We start from the raw sequence: 24,484 nt of genomic DNA on the forward strand, positions 1-24,484 counted from the left end.
TGGTGGGTGTACTGTAGTGAATCCTATCATGTTTTAATAGGAAGCAGTGGTTAGCTTAGCCTTCTGGCTTGCAGACTTGTGCCCCCATCACCCAGTGACTTTTACCCTACTTAACTTGCTCTCTTTTAGATCAATTATTTAATTAAATCTTTCTAAGAAGGCTGCATTGTTTCTAGTTAGGAAGATGTTTTAGTTTCAGCGCCAAAGATAAACAAACTGCAGTTATTCCCACTTTGTGCTTTTGTGGGAATTGTTCATGGAATTGCTGCCCCAAGCATGTTGTGTTATCTATTGTTTGGGAATAGACCTACGTCAGGGGTCTGATCAGATCTGTTTAAATACACCTTATACAGACAGATAGTTAGAACGAATACTACCTGAGGACATCGACGCTATCCATGCTAAACGTTGCTTTGATGCTGACCCAGTCTTCGTGTCCCCACAAGTCTGATATGGGACCTCATTCCAGAATAATGAGGGTAGGGGGACTCTTCTCATGGACATGGTATTGGCAGATTAGGTTTATCACACCTAGCTCTCTTTAGGTTGTAGGTTAGATTAATCATGTTAGGTATTAGGACATATTTCATAGCTCATGTCATTTTATGTTATTGCAAGATGGTGGGGGGTCTTTGAATTAATGACTCTTGTGTTTACAATTCTGTTTCTTGCTCTGCTCATTATCCTAATCATTGCAGCCCATGCAATTTATTGTAGATTGCAGTATTGTTAATAAAAACATATTAAGACTTTACTGCATCTCTTGCATTGCCTGGGTGTTTGACTGAGACATGTTGTTCATGGGAGAAAGGGGTAATCTCCTTTTAACCACAACACTCCCTGTGATGTCACACTCTTGAGTCTATGCGTAAAGGCTGCCACAAATCACCTTTTACTGTTTGGGTTTTTGCTGAGGTGCTGCTTGTGAGCCGGAAGGGTTGGGACAACAGTTGCGACTTGTTGTAGGATTGGCCTAGTCGCCTACAAACATGAGCACTGTCCTCCTTAAACTCGCAGTCTTGCCTACAGCAAGAGTCAAACTACGACAGTATACCATAAAAAACTATATAGAGTGCAATACACTAAGGGCCTCATTTCGACTTTGGATGTCCTAAAAGTAGACCACGAAAGCCGTGGGAGGACCCCACTGTCATACCGGTGTCGTTCACCCCCGAGCGCATTACAATGTTCCCACACGGCTGACCAACGGGAACATTGTATTACGCGTTCCTGTTGGGTTGACTGCCGGAAACAGTGTTACGGTATTGACCTCAGCTCTTTAAAGGGAGCCAAGGCCAATACCGTAGCACCCCAGCACCATTGGAATGTGCACTGTCTGCGGGGTGACCGACGTAGAAAGGCTTGCGGAAAGTGGGGTTATATTCAGCCAGACGGCGTTGAGTTTAACGCCGCTCTAGCAGGTTACAACTCCGGCCGCCGCTGACCCGTCGGGAACAACGTTCCTGTCAGAGATGGCAGCCCCCTGGAGGGTCCACCCACCAGGTTTGTAATGTGGCAGTAAGACCACCACAGTCTCGGTGGTCTGACTGTCACCGCAATGCTGGCGGTCAGGCCCTAAGTATATGTATGGGTTGTATTGTATTTGTATGCATTATGTGGGTGTGGGGAGCTGTAATGTAATTTTTTGTAAAACGATTTTTGTCATGTGTAGATGTTATTTAATAATTAAGTATTTATCTGAAAGTATTTTAAAGAGTATACTTATATGTTCACTTACAGCCCTGATGAAGTCCGTCTTAGGACGAGACGCTTGTGGACTGTGTTGTTTGTTTGATCTATTTAATTTTGAGCAATTTTTCTGGACTTCTTTAGGGCGTTTCCTTTATGGTTTGGTTTTCTATTCCTGCATATAACCCACTTGTATACCAAACTACAGTACAGTGCCACCAACAGTGGGTCTCCCCAGAGCCTGGTGAAGGGCATCTTCCAATATAGGAGTCACTCTCTAGTATTAGTAGGGTATGCTGCAGGTGCACCGCTAGTCCAGCACGCTAATGCTCTGCTGGGGGAGTAATAAATCAATGCTGATTACCTCCCATTCTAACTAAGATATCGAAGAACATAAAGAGGACAAGTAGATCAAAGAAGCATTGTCAATGCCACCGCTTCAGACTTTCACTGAAAGAATGCCTGTATACGTGGAAGGGCACAAAGTGGCACCATTATTCCACGTATGTGAAACTGAAGTAGAAAGGGGCGTAAGGTAGGTGGGAGGGAAAGGAGAGATGACAGGGGGCACTGAGAAGTAGGTAGAGAAGAGGATGAAGGGAAGAGGGGATAAGACTTGAAGAGGGGAAGGAAGAGCGAGGAATGGAAAGGTAAAAAGGGGAAACAAACAAGTGGAGCTTCCATAGGAGTTGAGAGGAGGTACTGAAGGAAGACAGGAGGAGAGTAATTAGGGAAGGTCAAGTAGGTAAAGGAATGGTGGTTTGGAGATGAGAAGCTAGAAGGACAAAGGTAGGAAAGTAAGGGAAGAGGATTGGAAGGGCAAGAGGGAAAGGGCAGGAAGAAAAGAATGAGGAAATGAGGATTAAGATAGGAAAGTAATATAGGAAGTAGGAAGAAGGAACGAATAAAAGGATGGGAAAAGAGATGAGGTGAGTTGGCAAGGGTATGGGAAGAGTGGGAAGGAGAGCCATGAGGGAAAGAAGTGAAAAGGAATAGGTGAAGGCATAGTGAGAGAGTAAAGAAACGGATGTCGTAAAAAAAAGGGAAAATATGGAGGGAAGTGGGTCTGAAGGCGGGGAGAAATTATAAGTGGAGGGAATAAGAGAAGCTAGTAATTGGGAACATGACACGTAAGAAAGGAGGGCTGGAAAAGTAGGAACGTGAAGGCAGGCGGGGCAGGAAGTGTAAGGGAAATGGGTGGGAAATAAAGTGGAAGGAAATGGGTAAAAAGGGAAGAAGATGGGGTTGAGGGAGGGTGGGAAAAGGAGAAGGAAGAATAGTTTCAAGCAAACGGAGGTTAGATAGAGAAAGGTTAGGAGGAGGGAAAGATGATGGGGTAGCAGAAATGGCGAAAAAGGGAATAGTATAGAGGAAGGTACTGGAGGGAAGGGGATATCAGTGAGAGAACAGTGAAGATGAAATGGGGAGCGGGGCAGTAAAGACAGGAGAGAGTGTGAGAGGGAAAGAAATGGGGGGAGAGAATTCAAAGTGTTGATGGGGAAGCAAAGGAGAGACAACATAGGAGATAAAGAGAGAAGGGAGAAAAGAGGGCAAAGGAGGAGTGAATATCTGAACATGAGTATGAACGGAAATGAGTGACATGCGGTATAAAGTAAAGGAGGGTGTTGAATGGAAAGGAGTGTAAGGACACATGAGGATATGGAAGCATCAGGATAACAGTGGAGGAAAATGAAGCACAGGGAGAAAGATGAAGCGGGAGAGACCTAAGAAGTGGAGTAAGGGGCCAAAGGGAGAGTGGGATGTAGGAAGGAATAGAGGGATAGGGTGAAGTGGGTATAGGAAGGATGGAAAAGGGGGACAGGGAAATGGCAAGAGAAATGAAGGGAGAAGAATGGATGGATCAGGGAAGGGAGGGGAGTAAGGTGTGTGAAAATAGAGGAAGACAAAATGGAGGAAGGGATGGGAATTACATGGGGAGATTTGGGAAGGGGACAGCAAAAGCAGTTGATCAGGAAGGGAAGAGGGGACTTGGAAGAAGGGATACAGGGAAGGTTAGGAGAAAGGGAAAGCAGGGGAGGAATAGGTTGTGGGGAAGTTTGTGAAATGCATATTAATAATGAAGAAGGTGAGAAGATCAGAAGGGAATGGACAGCGGGAAAGGGCTGGAAGGATCTGAGATGTTGAACAGGAGGGAGCAGATGGGGGGCAAGAAGAGGCAAAACAGTAAGATTGAAAGGGTGGATGGAAAGGGAAACGGGATGCAAAACTGGAAGGCAGGGGAAGAGATTGAATGACTGGAAAGGAGATTGACAGAGAGAGATTGAGTGATGTGAACTGAGGGAGAGGAAGCAAGGGGGAATAATGTGAGAGATGGGAAGTAAAGGAATGTAATGGAAGGGGAGGGCAAAGGAAAATGATGGTGGCTCGATCATGGGATGAAGCAGTAGAGGAAGAGAAGGAGAGTACAAGGGAAAAGAGGTGAGGGAATGAGCGGAAGAATGAAGAGGGCAGGTAGTTGAGGGACAAGAGTGAAGGGAAGGGAGAGTTGTTTATGGGAGTGGAGGGAGGAAGGAGGCCTGGGATGAGAGGAAGGAGGAGTAAGAGTGGAAATGGGACGTGAGTTGAGGGGAGGAGTTAGGGGAGTGGCTGTGTTGGAAGAGGGAAATGGAAGGGATAAGTGAAAGGTGGGAGGCATGGTGAGAGAAGTGGAGGCGGGAGAAGCAAGGGATTCTAAACCAATATGAAGGGCGGATGGGCAAAGCGGGAAGGGAGTCTGCTTAAGTGAAATGAGAAGGAGAAAGGAGGGGGGGGTGGAGGAGGCAAAAGTGGGAGGGAACTGGAAGGTAGTCAATGGAGAGGAAGGGGAGGCAGAGGGAACTGGAAGGTGGTCAATGGAGAGGAAGGGGGAGGCAGAGGGAACTGGAAGGTGGTCAATGGAGAGGAAGGGGGAGGCAGAGGGAACTGGAAGGTGGTCATGGAGAGGAAGGGGGAGGCAGAGGGAACTGGAAGGTGGTCAATGGAGAGGAAGGGGAGGCAGAGGGAACTGGAAGATGGTCATGGAGAGGAAGGGGAGGCAGTTGAGAGGGTAGAAAATGTAGCACTGCAGATGGTGGGGGTAAGCGTGGACAGGTCGCAGAGCGGAAGAAATGAAGGAAAGAAGTATACTGAGACAAGAGGGGGGTGCTGGTGTAGGAAAGGAAAGAGAGGAATAGATGCTAAAAGACAAGAAATTAAGCAGAAAGGAAGAGATGAGTGGGGAGGAATAAAATCATAAGGGAAAGGTGAAAAGAGTGAGTTCATGGGAAAGGAGGAGAAGAGGGGTGAATGACAATGACAGGAGGGAGGAGTGGTGAGAGGGAGTGGCAGTCGCGGAGGGGAATTACCGGGTTTAGATGGAGATGAAAGGGAAGATGTTAGATGAAGATTGTGGTGAGGTGAGGGAATTAGTGCCGTGCCATAGAAATATGCATGCCTGGTGGTGGGTGCGGGGCAAGGGGCGGATAGTAAAAGAGTAAGAAGAGATGGGTGGAGGAGTGGAGCGAACGAGTCGGGTGGAGGGGAAAAAGAAGGAGAGGAACAGAGGACTGGTGATTAGGAGTGGAATGGGGGTTACAGAAGAAGAAGGAAAGGGAGCAGAGGAAGAGATATTTGGAGTGAAAGAAAGGAAGGTACAGCAATGTGAAGGAAGATGTGATGGGAGGGAGAGAAAGTCGGGCAATTGAGAGGGAATCGGGGGGAATGGGGAAGAACATGGGGGGCAACAGAGGAGGGAGGCGAGAGATTAGTGGGGAGGTAAGAACGAGCAGCGGAAGAGAGAATCCCGTGACTGGAAGGAAGGACTTCGGAGAAAGGCATGGGGAGAGAAAGGTGAAGGGAAATGGAGGAGGAGGAGGAATAGCCGATATAAACGGAGGAAGCACAAAAGGAGTACAAAGGGTGGAGAAGTGAGCGTGTGAGTGGGTGGAGTGGGTGTGGGCGGGATGAAAAAGGGAGGGAGAAGTTGTAAAGGGGATGAGAAAGGGAAGGGAGGGGTATGAGTGAGACAAGCAGAAAATAAATCAAGTGCAAGCGTGGAAGGGAGGATGTGGTGGAAAGAGCAAGGTTTAGGGAGAGGAGGTTCGAGAGAGGAACCTCAAAGGGAACGGTGGGTAGAGGATGGAAGTGGGTGAAGAGCAGGGGTAAGTGGAAGGTGTATAGAAAGGACGGGAGAAGATGGCACGGCAAGGGGAGCTGAAATGAAGTAATGCAAGGGGAAGCAGGAAGGGGAATTTAGTTTCAGTTTACTCTTCAGCTCTGTTTTTCTTCGTTTAACGTATTCACTCACCTGTGTCACTGACACAATTTACCCTCTTTATTTTAAGGGACGGGTCAGTCCAGCTCCAGCCTTCAGGAGTGGTCCCCATCCTCTGGTGTCCTAGTCTCCAGTGCTGCAGCCCCCCGGGCACCCAGGATTATATACGACTCGCACGTCACAATGGAGAGTTTACTACATGTCATCGTGACCTCACAAGAGGGCGATGGGTGAAACTATCCGCTTCAAGTTGAAACGGGAAGCACGGTTCGCCTCGAATATGCAGACTGTATGTAGTATTGTAAGCATTAGGCCATTAAAAGCCATTTGGCTATGAACAAGAGAAGACACTGTCCTGCCTGACGGCCTCTGTAGCGGTTTCTCTAGTCCAAGCTGCCCTGGAGGCCTCCCCCTCCTGCTTTGCTTGTCTCCGCTGCCCTGTTACATCACAGTTTAGTATCCATGACACCATTAGTGCTTCACAGTGTTTCGCTTCTGATGCTGAACGAAAGCAATGGTGATTTACAAGTAACTTTTTTAACATTTACATCTTGCCCCGACAACGTTTTAATTTAGATACTCATTTAACGTAATACACTTTGCTTGCACACATCGATGACTGGGACAGAATCACCAGCCTCCTGCAGCCTACACCCACTGGAAACCACACAGAGGCCAAGATTAGGAGTTATGGGAATAGAGTGAGATTTTCCAATATCACGTACAAACCATTACACCAGGTTTAAGTATTTAGCGTGTGTGGTCAATACCTCTTATTCTGAGTTTTGAACTTGGTAAAGAGGCATAACATTAAGAATCTATAGCTAAAAAACCGAATCCCGCATACGTTGACTTTTATCAGCACCTTCCCCACTCCCCCCTCATGCATTTCGGCACGTCTGACCTGCACAAATGTGCCAGGGAAAAGACAGGTTGCAGTTATCACACAACGCAGACTTCTGATGCCAGCACACACTTCTGTTCACACCGATATCAGAATTTAACATCTAGGTAGTGTAGGAGGCTGGACTGGCTTGTAGTGAGTATCTAGGGGTACTTGCACCTTGCACCAGGCCCAGTTATCCCTTATTAGTGTATAGGGTGTCTAGCAGCATAGGCTGATAGATAATGGTAGTTTAGCAGAGCAGCTTAGGCTGAACTAGGAGACGAGTGAAGCTCCTACAGTACCACTAGTGTCATATGCACAATATCATAAGAAAACACAATACACATATATACTAAAAATAAAGGTACTTTATTTTTATGACAATATGCCAAAGTATCTCAGAGTGTACCCTCAGTATGAGGATAGCAAATATACACAAGATATATGTACACAATACCAAAATATGCAGTAATAGTATTAGAAAACAGTGCAAACAATGTATAGTTACAATAGGATGCAATGGAGACACATAGGGATAAGGGCAACACAAACCATATACTCCAAAAGTGGAATGCGAACCACGAATGGACCCCAAACCTAGGTGACCTTGTAGAGGGTCGCTGGGACTATTAGAAAATAGTGAGAGTTAGAAAAATAACCCTCCCCAAGACCCTGAAAAGTGAGTGCAAACTGCACTAAAGTTCCCCAAAGGACATAGAAGTCGTGATAGGGGAATTCTGTAGGAAAGACACAAACCAACAATGCAACAACAATGGATTTCCAGTCGTGGGTACCTGTGGAACAAGGGGACCAAGTCCAAAAGTCACAAGCAAGTCGGAGATGGGCAGATGCCCAGGAAATGCCAGCTGTGGGTGCAAAGATGCTGCTACTGGACAGTAGAAACGTAGGTTTCTGCAAGAACGACAAGGGCTAGAGACTTCCCCTTTGGAGGACAGATCCCCCACGCCGTGGAGAGTCGTGCAGAAGTGTTTTCCCGCCGAAAGACCGCCAACAAGCCTTGCTAGCTGCAAATCATGCGGTAAGGATTTTTGGATGTTGCTGTGGCCCAGGAGGGACCAGGATGTCGCCAATTGCATCAGGGGACAGAGGGGGTGTCGGGCAAGACAAGGAGCCCTCTCAGCAGCAGGCAGCACCCGCAGAAGTGCCAGAAACAGGCACTACGAGGATGCGTGAAACGGTGCTCACCCAAAGTCGCACAAAGGAGTCCCACGTCGCCGGAGAACAACTTAGGAGGTCGTGCAATGCAGGTTAGAGTGCCGTGGACCCAGGCTGGACTGTGCACAAAGGATTTACGCCAGAAGTGCACGGAGGCCGGAGTAGCTGCAAAAGTCGCGGTTCCCAGCAATGCAGTCTGGCGCGGGGAGGCAAGGACTTACCTCCACCAAACTTGGACTGAAGAGTCACTGGACTGTGGGAGTCACTTGGACAGAGTTGCTGGATTCAAGGGACCTCGCTCGTCGTGCTGAGAGGAGACCCAGGAGACCGGTGATGCAGTTCTTTGGTGCCTGCGGTTGCAGGGGGACGATTCCGTCGACCCACGGGAGATTTCTCCGGAGCTTCTAGTGGAGAGAGGAGGCAGACTACCCCCACAGCATGCACCACCAGGAAAACAGTCGAGAAGGCGGCAGGATCAGCGTTACAGAGTTGCAGTAGTCGTCTTTGCTACTATGTTGCAGTTTTGCAGGCTTCCAGCGCGGTCAGCAGTCGATTCCTTGGCAGAAGGTGAAGAGAGAGATGCAGAGGAACTCGGATGAGCTCTTGCATTCGTTATCTAAGGAATCCCAAGAGACAGAGACCCTAAATAGCCAGAAAAGAGGGTTTGGCTACCTAGGAGAGAGGATAGGCTAGCAACACCTGAAGGAGCCTATCAGAAGGAGTCTCTGACGTCACCTGATGGCACTGGCCACTCAGAGCAGTCCAGTGTGCCAGCAGCACCTCTGTTTCCAAGATGGCAGAGGTCTGGAGCACACTGGAGGAGCTCTGGGCACCTCCCAGGGGAGGTACAGGTCAGGGGAGTGGTCACTCCCCTTTCCTTTGTCCAGTTTCGCGCCAGAGCAGGGCTAAGGGGTCCCTGAACCGGTGTAGACTGGCTTATGCAGAAATGGGCACCAAATGTGCCCATGAAAGCATTTCCAGAGGCTGGGGGAGGCTACTCCTCCCCTGCCTTCACACCATTTTCCAAAGGGAGAGGGTGTAACACCCTCTCTCAGAGGAAGTCCTTTGTTCTTCCATCCTTGGCCAGGCCTGGCTGGACCCCAGGAGGGCAGAAGCCTGTCTGAGGGGTTGGCAGCAGCAGCAGCTGCAGTGAAACCCCGGGAAAGGCAGTTTGGCAGTACCAGGGTCTGTGCTACAGACCACTGGGATCATGGGATTGTGCCAACTATGCCAGGATGGCATAGAGGGGGCAATTCCACGATCGTAGACATGTTACATGGCCATATTCGGAGTTACCATTGTGAAGCTACATATAGGTAGTGACCTATATGTAGTGCACGTGTGTAATGGTGTCCCCGCACTCACAAAGTCCGGGGAATTGGCCCTGAACAATGTGGGGGCACCTTGGCTAGTGCCAGGGTGCCCTCACACTAAGTAACTTTGCACCTAACCTTTACCAGGTAAAGGTTAGACATATAGGTGACTTATAAGTTACTTAAGTGCAGTGTAAAATGGCTGTGAAATAACGTGGACGTTATTTCACTCAGGCTGCAGTGGCAGGCCTGTGTAAGAATTGTCAGAGCTCCCTATGGGTGGCAAAAGAAATGCTGCAGCCCATAGGGATCTCCTGGAACACCAATACCCTGGGTACCTCAGTACCATATACTAGGGAATTATAAGGGTGTTCCAGTAAGCCAATGTAAATTGGTAAAATTGGTCACTAGCCTGTTAGTGACAATTTGAAAGAAATGAGAGAGCATAACTACTGAGGTTCTGATTAGCAGAGCCTCAGTGAGACAGTTAGTCACTACACAGGCAACACATTCAGGCACACTTATGAGCACTGGGGCCCTGGCTGGCAGGGTCCCAGTGACACATACAACTAAAACAACATATATACAGTGAAAAATGGGGGTAACATGCCAGGCAAGATGGTACTTTCCTACAGGTAGGTATGAAATTGCGACTTGCAATTTGCGGGTCATAGCGACTCGCAAATTGCAACTCGCAATACGAGATGCAGAAAGGTGTCTCAGACATTTTCTGAGACTCCCTATGGGGTCGCAAAGACCCACCTCATGAATATTAATGAGGTGGGTCGCAGTTTGCGACCCCATAGCGAGTCTAGGAACTCACAGGGAGAGACAGCAGACCACCATGTCCGTGACTGCTTTTTGAATAAAGCAGTTTTTTTTTTCTTTTTTTGCAGCCCGTTTTCCTTAAAGGAAAACAAGCTGCAAAAAGAAAAAATACGGAAAACCATTTGGTTTCGTTTTTTTCAGAGTAGGCAGTGGTCCATAGGACCACTGCCTGCTCTTAAAATTTTTTTTTAGTGACATTCACAAAGGGGAAGGGGTCCCATGGGGACACCTTCCCTTTTGCGAATGAGTTACCATCCACTTCAAGTGGATGGTAACTGCGAGTTGGTTTGCGATCGCATTCGCGGTCCCAAAGCAACTCTGCATGGCGATGCGGTCGCAAGTAGGAAGGGAACACCCCTTCCTATTTGCGAGTCACAGCCTCAAATTGCGAGTCGGTACCGACTCGCAATTTGAGGTTGTGCATCGCGTTAGGCCTTTTGCGCCTCGCAAACTGCGTTTTTCGCAGTTTGCGAGGCGCAAAAGGCTTGCTACATCTGGCCCCTAGTTCGTAATCAGGGCCTTAGTTTCCACCTCTACCTCACATGTGACTGCCACAACACTGCGGGTTTTCTCTGTTTTCTTTAACGTTTTCATACATTATACTAACAAGAGCTTACAAAGTCAATTGCAAGCAGCCGCTGTTGTCTTCAGGCTCAGGCTCTGCTTACCAGTTGGTAGATAATTGTGTGTGTGTGGAGTAGCCATAGGCGGTTTCTCTTTTAGGGCTGAGGGGCTGCACCCCTCCGAAACTCCTACACATTCATATAAAAAATATTAACTAGATCGATTTGTTTAGGAATTTGATTGTATCTCAAATCCATACACTTAAGTCTGGGCTGTGTGTCTCAGGCTGCCTGCCCCATCTCACTTTGAAGCAGGAGACTAAAGCCAGGCAGTAAATCAACTTTCTACACTGTGAGGTGCACAGCACCATGCAGGGCTGACTGCTCTAAAGCCCTTTAGTTCCGTTGTGGCCTATGGCAGTATCCACTATAGTCCAGTGACACTTTTAGTCTCATCATTTTGGGCGTCGGAGTCTTCATCCCTGCATGAGGGCACCCATCTGTCACTAACAAGCATAGATCCCACCCTTTCCCCATTCATCCCGCAGTAGGAGTGGATGCAAGCACGTGTGATTCAGTGCCTTGTCTTCGGAAACAGTAAGTGTTATAATGCTAATCTTGTGTTATTTTTATTGTACTGAGACCCCCTGTCACAATAACCTCCCAAATGTGACACCCTAGGCCCTGGCTGCAGATCTCTGGCTCCTTTAAAAAGTGGAGCTGCTGTATTTGTTCCTCGTGCAAATGTTCCAAAAGAGGAGCAGGATTCTTGCTCCCTTGGGGAATGGATCCAGTCATGCGCAAGGGCAGGAATATGTGCTTACAGTAAAGTCAGTTATCTGCTGTATGGCGTTAAAACTAGCCCTGTCTTCACACCCTTAACATTAATGCCACAAACATGGATTGATATGCGAACAATGAATGTTAAAATTAATGTAATGTTGAACGTGTTAATGCATTAAGATAGGGGGATGTTTTTTATGTGTTTAGTATTTCAAGCCACGTTCCTACTGCTTTATAAACTTGCTTTCTCACCAAATTCATTTGCTTTCAAATGCACCATTGATCAATCTTTTTTCCATTTCTTGTTGTCTTGGTGAAAGGGAAATGCCCATAATCTTTCTTGGTGTACTTACCACAGGATTTTTTCCTTTTCTCTCTAGGTTCCCACGTGACAAGACTCCGGCGGTAGTCACCACTCCTGGCCTACACAGTACTCCTGAAAGGGTATAGAAAAGAAGAGAGAGATTGAACTTCAAGGATCAGAACAACTCCAGAGGCTTACATCACTGTCACTATCAGTATCCCTGTGAAGAAAATCCTGCTGCCCATTATTTTTGCACAACTTGAAAGAAATAAAAACAGCCACAATTGCACACCATATCACACCTCCGAAACCTTATTTCCGACCCGGTCTACAACACACAATTTCACGAATTCTGTAATGGCATTCTGCATCTTCCTGAGGGTGGGTCTCCTAGGGAGGCATAATACATGCTGCAGCACTTATGGACCATCTTTAGTACCTATGCCCTGGGTATGGGGGTACCATTGACCAGGGACTAACAAGGGTGCTACATTTCTTGACAATTGGGTTACAAGTGTCATGACTTTGTTTAATGGAAGAGCACTGTCACTGGGCCTGGTTAACAGGGACCCAGTGCAGTTTCAGTCAAAATGCATCAGTACTAAGGCAAAAAGTGGGGGTGACAATGACAAAAAAGGGCACTTTTCTACACTTAGCATCCTGTTACCTTCTCTCATTTCTAGTCAGGTCCTATGCTTGCTTTGATCCAGTTAACATTAGGTCACTTCTTGGTGTGAGAATATTTGCCAATATCGCTGTGATGAAAAAATAAATAGAACAAGCTTGGTTGCCAGTGCCAGCGCTTGCTTTTAATATTGCCCCCCGGTGGGCCAGGTCCAGGCGGCATGATTTATTATTAGAAATGAGGAGGGGGTACACGAGGCCTCCCTTGTAGGGCTCTAAAAAGCCCCAGGGGGCACAACCTCCCTAGGGCAAAATGTTATAAATATGCTGGGGGGTGCGGACCACCCCATCCCGAGAGCTACAAAATATAATGCCTCTGCAACTCCCCAGGGATCACCAGCTATCCGGGGTTATGATAGATAATTGTGTGGGTGCCGCACAGACCCCGCCGGCCCCGTGGACCACCACCTCCCTCTGGCCAATAACTTTTTTTAAATATAGAAGGGGGGCCACCCGTCCCATCTCCTGGGGTATATATGGACCTGAGGACCACCACCTCCCCAGGGCTGGCCCGTGCAGATCAAAGGAGGCGGGGCCTTGTGGCCCCTCTCCTGGAGCCACACATGGCTCCGGGGACCGCCACTCCCCAGGACTGGCTCCTGCTACCTCCTAGGGTGCCCACCCTTGGGAGGAAGCTGTTTGCTTTTGCTTGGCGGGAGCTGTGACAGCTCCCGCCAAGCTATAGCAAACACTCTGATTTTAGCAAGCAGGTGTTTTAAAAATGCTCCCTCTTGCTGGAGGCAGAGAGTTCATCTCTTTCCCTGCCTGCAGAAATGCGACCTGGGAAAGAGATGAAACTATTGCTCTAGCATGCAGGGAGCTACATTTTCAGCAGGAGCAATGCTGGCTCCCACAGAAGGCAGGAAGCTGGCTGGGACTGCAGGCGCCTTGAGGCTCCCGTGGCGGTCCCCTAATCCTTGTACGTTTGTGCGCATGGCCAAGGTAAAACAAGCGTGTTTTCCGTGGATTTCCACTGTGACCAGTTAAATGTAATCCTTGATGGAGGTGTTTGCATCCTTGCTTTTTTTAGCACAATATGTCATGTAGTGTCCATGATGAGTGTGTTCTTTCCTGTCGTCTGCTACTGATACCAGAGATCATGTTCTATACATTTAAAAACTACAAGTATGTAAACTTGCCTAGAAGACCTGCCTGTTTGGCCCCTCTCCATATATATATATATATATATATATATATATATATATATAGTGATCTGCAGCATATTCTCTCCATTTTCCCTGGATGATTGAGCATTTACTAAAAGGACACCTGAGCGCATTTCCACAAATTTTGGAGATGCATTTTTGATACATAGGAATATGATCAGATCTCCACCAAAAATAACGTACCTCATAAGTGCTGTGGGGCAGGCAGCAGGGCCTGGCCACAGGCCAGGTCCTGCGGGCAACCCCCACCACGCACTGCCTTTGGCCGAGCTCAGCGGTGGTTGAATTAACGTAAAATAATTAATATTACTTTACCTTAAAAAGACCATTGAAATTCAATGAAAAAAACAAAGGTTGCAGGGACTTTATAGTTAGGAAATAGAATTAAAAAAAACATAGAAATTCCCTTAAAAAACCAAAGGTTACATGGACGTTATATTTAAGCTCACATTTTAAACATACAAAACCTTAGAAATTCAGCTGTTATAGTTAGTTATTTCAAGTAACTATAACTCATGCCCTAAGGTAACTATAACTTGCGCCCTTGCCATGCACTGCTAATTACCCTAGATATTAAAAACCACATATAAAGGAATGAACTATTTTTTACATTCATAAACTGATGTTCTCTAAGTGAGAGATCATTAAAAGCAACATTACATTACTTTTCAATGGTTCCTCTACTTTTTATTAAACTACGCCACTCCATAATGAGGTTCTCTGGGATTTTAAGTTAACGGCCATAAATTGACATGAGCGTGAAAGTGGTTTCCTGAGTGTTTATTTTTTCAATTTTACAAGCCTTGCATGTTGAACACTTGATAAATACATCTGCTAACTACGCCCACCAAGTTATTTGCTTTTAGTGTGAAAATTAGTTTTTATTCATCCTTTAGAGACAATGTTTTCCTGTAAGTAACGTATGGTATTGTTCCCATTCTTCTAGGTATATCCAGATCCTGACTGATGAGACTCTAATAGTTCTCAATTGTTTTCCTGATTTCTTAACTTTCTTTCCTATGTTAGGATCAATCTTATCTCTTTCTCATCCTTGTCATTAATCCATTGATCTCTTCGCAATAAGAGTGTCCATCCTATTTTTTGATATTGATCTCTCATACCCCTTTTGAATAATTCCATCATGGTATCCTCTTTGTTTAAATCGATGTTTCGTGTCCTCATGCTTTTAGTCAAAATCCTGATTACTAGAGCAATTTCTTTTCAATCTTAAAAATTCCCCATAAGGAATGCTCTTAAACAAGGCTCTGGGATGAAAACTTGTACCCTGGAGGATGGAATTGTTGATGTTTCTTTTCTATAAAGTTGTTTCCGATTTACCATCCTGAACATAGATTGTAACAGCTAAGAAATGTATCTTTTCCTAATCAGATGTATACGTAAATCCTAGACCATGTTGTTTATTATCAAGACTGTTAAAGTAGATCTGAATTTGTTCTATTGTCCCATTCCATATACTAAACAATTCTATGTATCTTGTCCATAATTTTTTTTAAACAAATATTGCATATGTTTTTCACCTCATGCTTCATCCTTCTCCCAGCATCACATGGTGATCTTTGCATGGCTGGGGAGGACAACACATTATCATTTCGGTACTGAACTTTTACTTATATATTTGGTGAACAAAAATAAATTGTTGTTTAGACATGTCTAATAGCATCTTTGAGGGTGCATACTCCCAAACCCTTCTTGGTTTCAAAAAATACTTGCAAGCTCTCAGCCTGACTTCATGTTTGATCTATGTACAGGGAGATACTACATCTTTCATTATCATTATCAGGGCACAAGTCCTAAAAAAAAGTGGGGGACTAACCATGTTAGGCAGCATCCAAGTGACATCTTGGCATGTAACATCACATGTGGAACCACACAGAGTGACATCATAATCAAGGACTTTAGAGGAAGTGACATCACATAAAGGGATATCAAATCTTAAGACCTCACACATATGTATAGCAAGGCTATCGTGAGTACCTTTGAGTGCATTACAAATATACATGCAAACACTCTTGATTTAGCTGGAAGACTCACGCTTTTGTAAGCTGCATATAAAACAATATTGTCTTTTGTCAGCGTACAGCTTCCTTACTCAAGGACTGAACAAACTGACTGTGCTGCCAGCGTACTCCATCAGGCATAATGTTCCATATGCAGCATATTTCCATGTAGATGCGATTGGTTTGGCTGCCTGTGCTCTCCAGAGGTGAGACCACTCTTCTTTCCAAAGTATACTTACTCAGCCCCACTGCTTAATGTGTCTGTGGTGGGCACCCACATTCATTTTAGAAGATTGAGGCTCATTTTTCACCAACAGACCACAACTCAAAGGAAGATAGAAAGACAGAAAGGAAGTAAAGGAGAAAGAGAGATAGGAAAACAATGGTGAAGGCAGAAAAGGGGTTGAAAAAAGAACCTGTAAGAATAAGCAATTGTATACTACTGAAAGAAAAAGGTTATGGCAACCTTTAGCATTCAGCAATGGGACCCTAAGAAAAAGTTTGAGGCTCTGCATTTGTTTTTACAAATTACAAGCTGCTGCTAAAATGGTCTCTTCCACATTTAGAAACTGACATCTCTCATGTTCATATAGATAACTATATCAAAGCCAGCCTCACCTTCACCAGTGTATCCTGACAGCTCACCCTGAAATCAGTACAACCACAAAAGCCAAACAAACACTGGACCATACATTTCGAATTAAAAGGTATAAGCTTCAAATTGCTATAAGTGTCAGCTACCTAGTATCAAAAAATGAGAAGGCAATGGTGACGAAGGTAACACACAAGTAAAATGCACATGCAATTTCAGTCCCAGCTGGCACTATTCAAGAAGATAATGGTCTTCAGGAGGATATATTTCTAGTTTGCATAGAAGACCTACCCAAGTGGGAGATGTACAGCGAGCATCACCACAAAATATAGCTAGTAACCAGAATCTACACTTGACGATGCTCTTTAATAAGACATTTGCATATCCTAGACATGTTACACTGCCAAAATGGTGCACTGGGGACAGTCAACTTGACCTACTTGTTTATAGTAACACTGACCTGTATGCTCACCTATTCACTGTAACTGAAGCAGCCAGGCCTACGTAAGCACACAATCTTTCATTTCATACATAGCATAACTCTGAATTACAACACTCTCCAAGTCCAAGGAGCATTATAACAACAAAGCTACCCTCTGTTATTGTGTTATAATGCAGGACATCATAAACTTCGCAGCATCGCTGCAGTAGGTAGGTGTGACAAGGGCAAAAAACAAGACCTCCCGTACCCCAGCGGTGCAACAACTTTGCAAAATTTTATGACAATCTCAAGAGCTGATAAAGGATGTGGAACACTCTAACATTCCACAAGACAGGTGCTGCACTGCCTGGGTTAACCGTTCAGGAAAACCAAAATATATTAGGAATAATATACAAAAATAAGGCACTCCTTAAACGATAGCACAACTCTTAAACTATCCAAGAAGAAGCTGAAGGTTCTTTATGTTAATTCCAAATTAATTAATCAATACTTCAAATAGACAGGTTTTCATTCACATCAAAGTGATATTCTTTCTAGTAATATAGATGGCAATCACACCCACAATGTGAGTGACAAACACAGCCAATGCTTTTTGACACAAAAACAATGGGGCTTCGTCAGGGCTGAAGAAAACATATAAAACACAACAAACAAGAACTAAAATCCTGTTCACTGCAACTGTATCTTAAACACATAACAGAAACATTTTTAAAAATGTACATTGCTAAAAACATGGTACCTATACAGTATATCAATGCACAAATAATCAAACTATCATAACCACACATGGGTTTGGCCCTAATTAGAAGGAAGACAAGTGCCATAAGTACATTAGTAATAAATAAAACGACAATGTGAAAACAGAAAACCTGGGATCAAATCTGCCTTCTCGACTTGACCACATTGTCTGATCCTTGGCAAATCTCTCTCTAGTGTTTGGTTTAATTGGCTGAACTGTTGCACCATGTATAATAAGAATCTAGGATACACTTGACACTTGACTTTCATGTGGATTCTGTCTGCCAGCCTCACTCTACCCTCATGCACCAAGAATTAAAGACAAATCATTAACCTTTGATGTGAAAGAGGAGAAATAAAGAGATGTCCATTTAGTGGCTGACTTGCACAAAATGAATGCAAAAAACCTGTGTGCTGCCCATGATCTCCGTATGCCAGGTGGGGGCTGCGATGATTGAGGGCTGTCACTCTTGTGCATTGCTCTAATGAGAAGAGGGCAGTCACCCTGTGCAATGCTATGACCTGAAGGAGGTTGTCTGCCTGTGTGCGTTATTATGGACCCCGGATGCCAGGAGGGGGTATTAATGAAGTGAAAGGGCTGTCATCCATTAACTGCAGGAGAAGAGCAACAATTCCAACTACCCAACAATTCAAGGGGATCCAAGGCCTGCCATCAAATTCAGGGAGGCTCACTGTGCAGGCAGTGGAACACCTCTACTGTAACATTCAGGGTCAGGGCTCTCTGAATCTCCCCTAGAGCGAGAGCTGGTAAGACTGAATACTGGGCTGCCAGGCCTTGGGGAAACGTGCTCTGACTGACATGCTACGGCAAGGAAGTACTTTGACTTTCCCTAAGCCATCATGAAACTTCTAAGACTTAAACTCACTTGCGGGCCTACCTGGAATGTCGCCTCATATAAATGGAGAATAACCATGATCCTTTGACAGGGAAATGGGACTGGAGAGCTAATCCAGGGAAAGCTACTATGCCTGTCTTAGAAACACTATGGGCCTCATTACGACCCTGGTGGCCGACGGTACACTGGCGGTAACACCGCCAAAAGGCTGGTGGTGTACCGCCATAGTATTATTACCGTGGTGCATTAGCCACGGCCATACCGCCGGCCCCTGCACTTGACCGCCCAGCTTCCGCCAGGCAGTCATATCTCTGCCCTGTGGATTATGAGTCCCCAACCGCCAGCCTGTCCATGGCGGTAAACCCCGCCATGGAAAGGAGGGCGGTAAGGGGGACTCGGAGGGCCCCCAGATACAGCCCCATCGCGCATTTCACTGCCCGAATTTCGGGCAGTGAAATGCGCGACGGGTGCTGCTGCACCCGCTGCATATCAACATTGCCACCAGCTCTATTATGAGTCAGCTGCAATGTTGAGGTGACTTTTCCACTGGGCCAGCGGAAATGTCATAATAGGGAGCCACAAATACCGCTAGCATTGGCGGTATAGTGGCGCCCGCGGCTTCTGCGGTCTTTCTGAAAGACCACCAAAGTCCTAATGAGGGCCTATGTATATTATTTATACACAACATACATGGATGGATGGAAGGGAGCCTCCAAGCACCACCCATACAATGCCTCCGTGATGCACAGTAATGTAAGACAGCATAACATGCTGCTATTTTCTTTTTTATTTTATTTTTTTACAAAGCTAAGCAACAACTATCCTATAAGGTTATTTCCTCATTGTATGTGTGCTGTCAAATGCAGCACATGTGCAAAAAGGAAATAACAAAAAGAAATACAGATATTTCTCTTGGTTTCGTCAACCTCAGACAGACCTGCCAGTTTGATGCAAACCTATGCTTCTAAGTCTTTGCAAATATGGGTTTGCGTCAACATACACGGGGAGCTACATAGGCAAGCCCAGGCACCACGCATGCAAAGCATACCTGGCGCAAAGTAACGCATGGCAGGGCAATGTGCTGCCTGTGTTAGTTTATTATTCTCTACAAAACCAAGCAAACAGGATTTGTGTGTGGTACTGTAAATTCCAAAATGGATTTTGTATTATAATTGTGCCAGGAAAGTGACACAACCCAGATGCAAAAAAAGGGCCTCAACTTTTTTTTCTTTCTTTTTTTAACTCTGCCACAAATTAAAAATAGGCAACAAGGAGAAATGACACAGTAAATCTGTTCTGCTTAGTTGGTTGCAAAGTCTGAATTTTAAAATACCTTACTGGGTTAAGGCACCTACTGCAGAGATCCTAGTATTCCCAGTAAATCTGAGAGATTAATGGTAAAATAACTCTAGTGGTTAATGCATTTGTGGGAAAGATCTGTGTTTTGTCTAGTTCCAGTTTTGACTCAAAGTAGCATAGAGAATTAATGTGCCTCCTGCAAAACACATCATGTAACATGCAGATTATTTATTTGTATTAAATGTATATAGGTAAGTGGGTTATTGCTTTTTACACAGAGATCATTTTGTAACTTGCAGTTGCGTTGTAATCCTTCTGTTAAAGCACAGTAAGCTATGAATATGGGATACCTACACCTTGTAACCTTCACTGCCTTCTGTAATAAATCATGTACATTAATTTACAAACTTGTATGGTTTGTGGTCAATGTAATATGTATGTGTGATGTAAAGTGCTCTGATACCTTGCAATGGGATGACTAGCACTTTTAAAAAAATACTCATAAAATTATTTTGTGTAAACACTAGAATAGAGCAACATCTGACATTCTTACAGTGCATGCATGTACAGGGACTAAACAAAGGCAAAATCCTGCCTCTTTTAAGTAAGTGTGAAGTGCTAACAAGCTGTTTGCTTTTGTTTCCCTTCCACTGCATTTGTATCTAGCCATTAGGCCCCAGGTAGCTCCTGGACGGGATACTTGAACAAAAGGAGGCCCAATGTCTTTGTTATGGGCGCAGATGGGGTTTCAATGAAGAAGGAGCCCTCCTTGCCTGCACGCTGTTACTCGGATCGGGTCGATAGCAGACAACGTGCAGGCGCTGCTGAATGTGTCCCAGTGTTTGAAAATTGCACTGGGACGACTTCAGCATATTTTAAAGTGGGGCCAAACTTCTTGGCAGGATGGACAATGCCCACCCTCTAAAAATAGTGGGTGGAACTGTCCACCTGCGTGTACCTCCAACTTATGTCCTGTGTTTTAATCTTGGTTACAAGTTGTATCAGATAGAATTTGTGACACATTTCCAGTGTCTCTGATACAGAAGCTCAGATTTTTAACCATAGGTGCCAGGTAGTAATCAACATATTGCAACATTCAGTCAGAGAGAGACTCACATGCAGAGACAATTGGTCTCCCAGTGGATCTGAAAGACTTGTATATTTTAGGGAGAAGATATATTGTGGGAGTGCTGGGATTCTCTATTTTCAAGAAGTTGTACTCATCATCCCCTCCGTGTGCCATTCCTTTAGTTGTATGTCTATATTTTCCTTAATATCCACATAGGATTGGATGCAAGTATTTCATAATTTGATGTATTTCCCACTTGTCAGTTAGCTTCTCGCATATATGCTTTTTTATCCAGTATTAAAATATTTCCGCCCTTGTCCACAGGCTTAATTATAATTTCAGCATTCTGTTGTAAGGTTTTTAAGACAATTCTCTCACTGCGTGTTAAATTTCCTTTTAGTCATTTGTTATCATATGTCTTCAACTTTTCAACACTGATAGAATACAGCTCATTTGTTTCCTGGAGGTAGTATTGAGCATCTCCTCAATTTAGCCTTTAAATTATTCTATTCATGTATTTTAGCGTCAATTGCACATAAATGTAATATCTGTGTTTCTGTCATTGATAATGACTCAACTTCACTTTTCAGTTCAAATTTTTTTTTAGATACGGTATTTGTTCAATTCTTAGGTTGGAAATCGATTTGATCAGATATTTCTGAGGAGCCAAACGTTCGTTTCATGGCGTGGACTATTACCAATTTCAATTTAGGAACGAATCTGTAGGCGTCGACTTCCGGACAGAGTGATAGTGTTTATTGAGTAATATCTGTTCTGATTCTGTCAACTCATACTTAAAAAGATTCACGATAAAATTATTTGTCACTCCTATCAAAATTTCTTTCGACTTCGTAGAGGATTCTTTCTTTCCGCGACCTCTTCTAATTTTCTTTTTCCTCTTCCCCTTCCACAACCACTCCCTCTGCCTCTCCCTTGCCGATCCATGTATACCAACCTCAACTTCTCTAAAACGTTGTCTTGGTAACACCACTCAAGGATGCACTTTCATTGTCACTTTGATCTGCTTCAGACCCACTCTTTTCTTCCAAAAAGGACTGTGGTGTATTTTTTTTTTCTAGGATATGTTTTTGTTTTATCTTATTAAAGCACCTCGCAAATGTGAAGATTCTGCCCTCAAGTAACCTCTCTCATCTCGTATGAATGTCCTATGTTGTTGGTGTTTAATTTCGTCTTCATAATTGTCTAGTCGTGCTTTCTTTTTCTTTTCTTAGTTCTTTTTTTTTATTCTTGGTGACCCTTCTTTGTTATGTTGTCCTCTGGTTCTTTTATAGCTTCCATTAATTTCTCAAAGTCTTTTTACGCATATTTATTTGAAATCCTGATCATATTCTTACAGCACTGCATATTATTTTGACCTCTTTCTATTAACATTTCTGAGCTGGCATGTGGGTGATTTGGCATTGTGAACATTCTTAACCCTCGTGTGATTCTATCGACTTCGATGTCCAGCTCTTGTTGATTTATTTTTAAGAAAGTCGTTCCAGCAACCCAAACGTTTGTCTGAGATTCATTTTGTTACTATTTCTTTCCTTCTTTGTCTGTCCTTTCATCCAAGCCACTTCCATTCACTTTTGAAATAAAGCCACTGCTCACTTTGAGCACTTAGCCCTCTTGTCTCCATATTTGTTTATGTGTACTTTATCCTTTTATTTTCCACGCAGCGCGAACGCGCTGGGTTTTACATAGCATGATATCCTCGTTTTTTTGGTTTTTAATTTATGGCAAGAAAAGTCTGGTTAGGAGTTTACAACGCTAATAGCTCTAACTCGAGCAAATGGGAGACCTCTTGCATTGCAAATGCTTGTTTTTTTTTGTAGTGCCTGTGAGTGGCCATCAAGGCCGGGCTGGCCGTACCGTGCATTAGGCGTTTCACCGGGAGGCTGGGGGCCGGTTTTGCTCCTTTATCTCAGGTAATAACTGAAGCAAGGGCTGTGTTTTGCAAATTGGTATAGGTTTAAAAGCACCCACTGCAAGGTTCCTTTTATATCCTGCAGTTTTCAGGCAAGAATAAAAAATGTCAAGATTACACTGGTACATAATGTTCTTGCTGGAGAGGGATCAGAGTTTTCTCTTGTGTCAGTTTTGACTGATCTAACGTAGCACAGACATTTAACATGCCTGCTGCAAAGAACATGTACCATGCACATCACAACTGTATTTTATGTAGACAGCTCAGTGACTCCAGTGCGCTGTTCTTTAGTTATTTCATTTTCGCTTTCTCAGCATTGGTTATATGTGTTCCTAACGTAATTGATATGTACTTTGATGTCAGCAACATTCCACTAATTGTGAAAAGACAAAACCGCTGAACCGTACTATGAAAGACAGACCTATAGAATGTATGACAAATAATAATCTCGTATCTAATAGAACAACGACCATTACATATCATTGTTTTTCAGCTAACTGCACAGCTTACACATGTATTTGTACCTTGTACATAAAACTCTGTACTTGGCAGCATAATATGATTTCATGAAAATACCAATCAACAAAGTAAAAAAAAAAAAATGTAGACAGCTCAGTGGGTTACTGAATTTGTCGTAGAGATCCTTTCATTACTTGCAGTTCCTAAGTTTCCATCGTAATATAGCACAGTGAGCTATGAAGTGCCATCAAAAGGCTGCATGCAAACTGCAAGATACGGGTTAGAAAGTTATATTGCTTCCCAGTCTTTTCCTATTGTAATGTTGCTAAAAAGGGTTTGTTTGAGTAGAAATTAATTATTATTAGTAAATCAAACCTAACAACTGTGTTACTTTTGTACTCCTGAGTTTGTGCTTCTCCAGACCAAGCACTCATAAAAATGCCTACCAGTATGGATGATTTGAATCTTACACCTTGTAGTGACCCTTTTCTTATGTTAAATCTGTCTCTGCATGTGTGTATGATGTAAAGTGCCCCAATGCCCTACACTGGTATGAAAGGTACTGTGAAACATGAAAAACAAGTGAAGGGGGCTATGGAGAGATGAGGGGCACTGTTGGAGAGTGATAGTGAGGAAATCTGTGGAGGAGGAGGTCATTGATGGGGGAGGCGGCAAAAATATTGTTGCACCGAGCACCACTAGCACTAAAACCGACCCTGCTGTGATGCTTATTGGGGTGCAAGATACTAACAGCCCTCAAAATGGTCTTTCATTGGTTTCTCAGCTTCTTGGTTGTGGTTAACAGGAAATGTGCATATAAACAACAGGGGTCACCCATAAACCTCTCAGGGACCTGGATATTTATTTATATCATTTGTAGAGTGCCACCTGCCACCAAACTGGTATCCTGGCACCACAAAAGCATGTAGGTAGTTACAAACTGCCGAATGCATAACCGTCAAGGGGAAAAACAGGGCAGAATTATTGGGGGAAAAGCCAGGTCCTCAGGGCTTTCCTGAATTGCAGCAGATCTGTTATGGATTTGAGGGATGGACGCCGCTTGTTCCATAATTGGGCGGCTTTGACTGAGAAGGTCCTGCATCCTTGTCTAACCTTCCAAAACTTATTAATACAAACTAAGGGCCTGATTAGATCCTGGCGGTGGGATTACTCTGTCACCATAGTGACGGATATCCCGTCAGCCGTATTATGGTCTCCATAGCATATTATGGGATCATAATACAGCGGATGGGATAACCTTCATGTTTGTGACGAAGTATTCCCCATCACCAAGATCTAAATCAGGCCCTAAGTTTGCAAAGCTGGAGTGAAGATATCGCAATGGAGTATACCCCTTCAATCTTCATTGTAAGGGCACAGGACTAGTGCCTTGTAATGCCTTGAATACAATGCACATGGCTTTGAAGAGGATCCTC

The sequence above is a fragment of the Pleurodeles waltl genome, chromosome 12, assembly GCF_031143425.1.
Source record: "Pleurodeles waltl isolate 20211129_DDA chromosome 12, aPleWal1.hap1.20221129, whole genome shotgun sequence".
NCBI lineage: Eukaryota > Metazoa > Chordata > Amphibia > Caudata > Salamandridae > Pleurodeles > Pleurodeles waltl.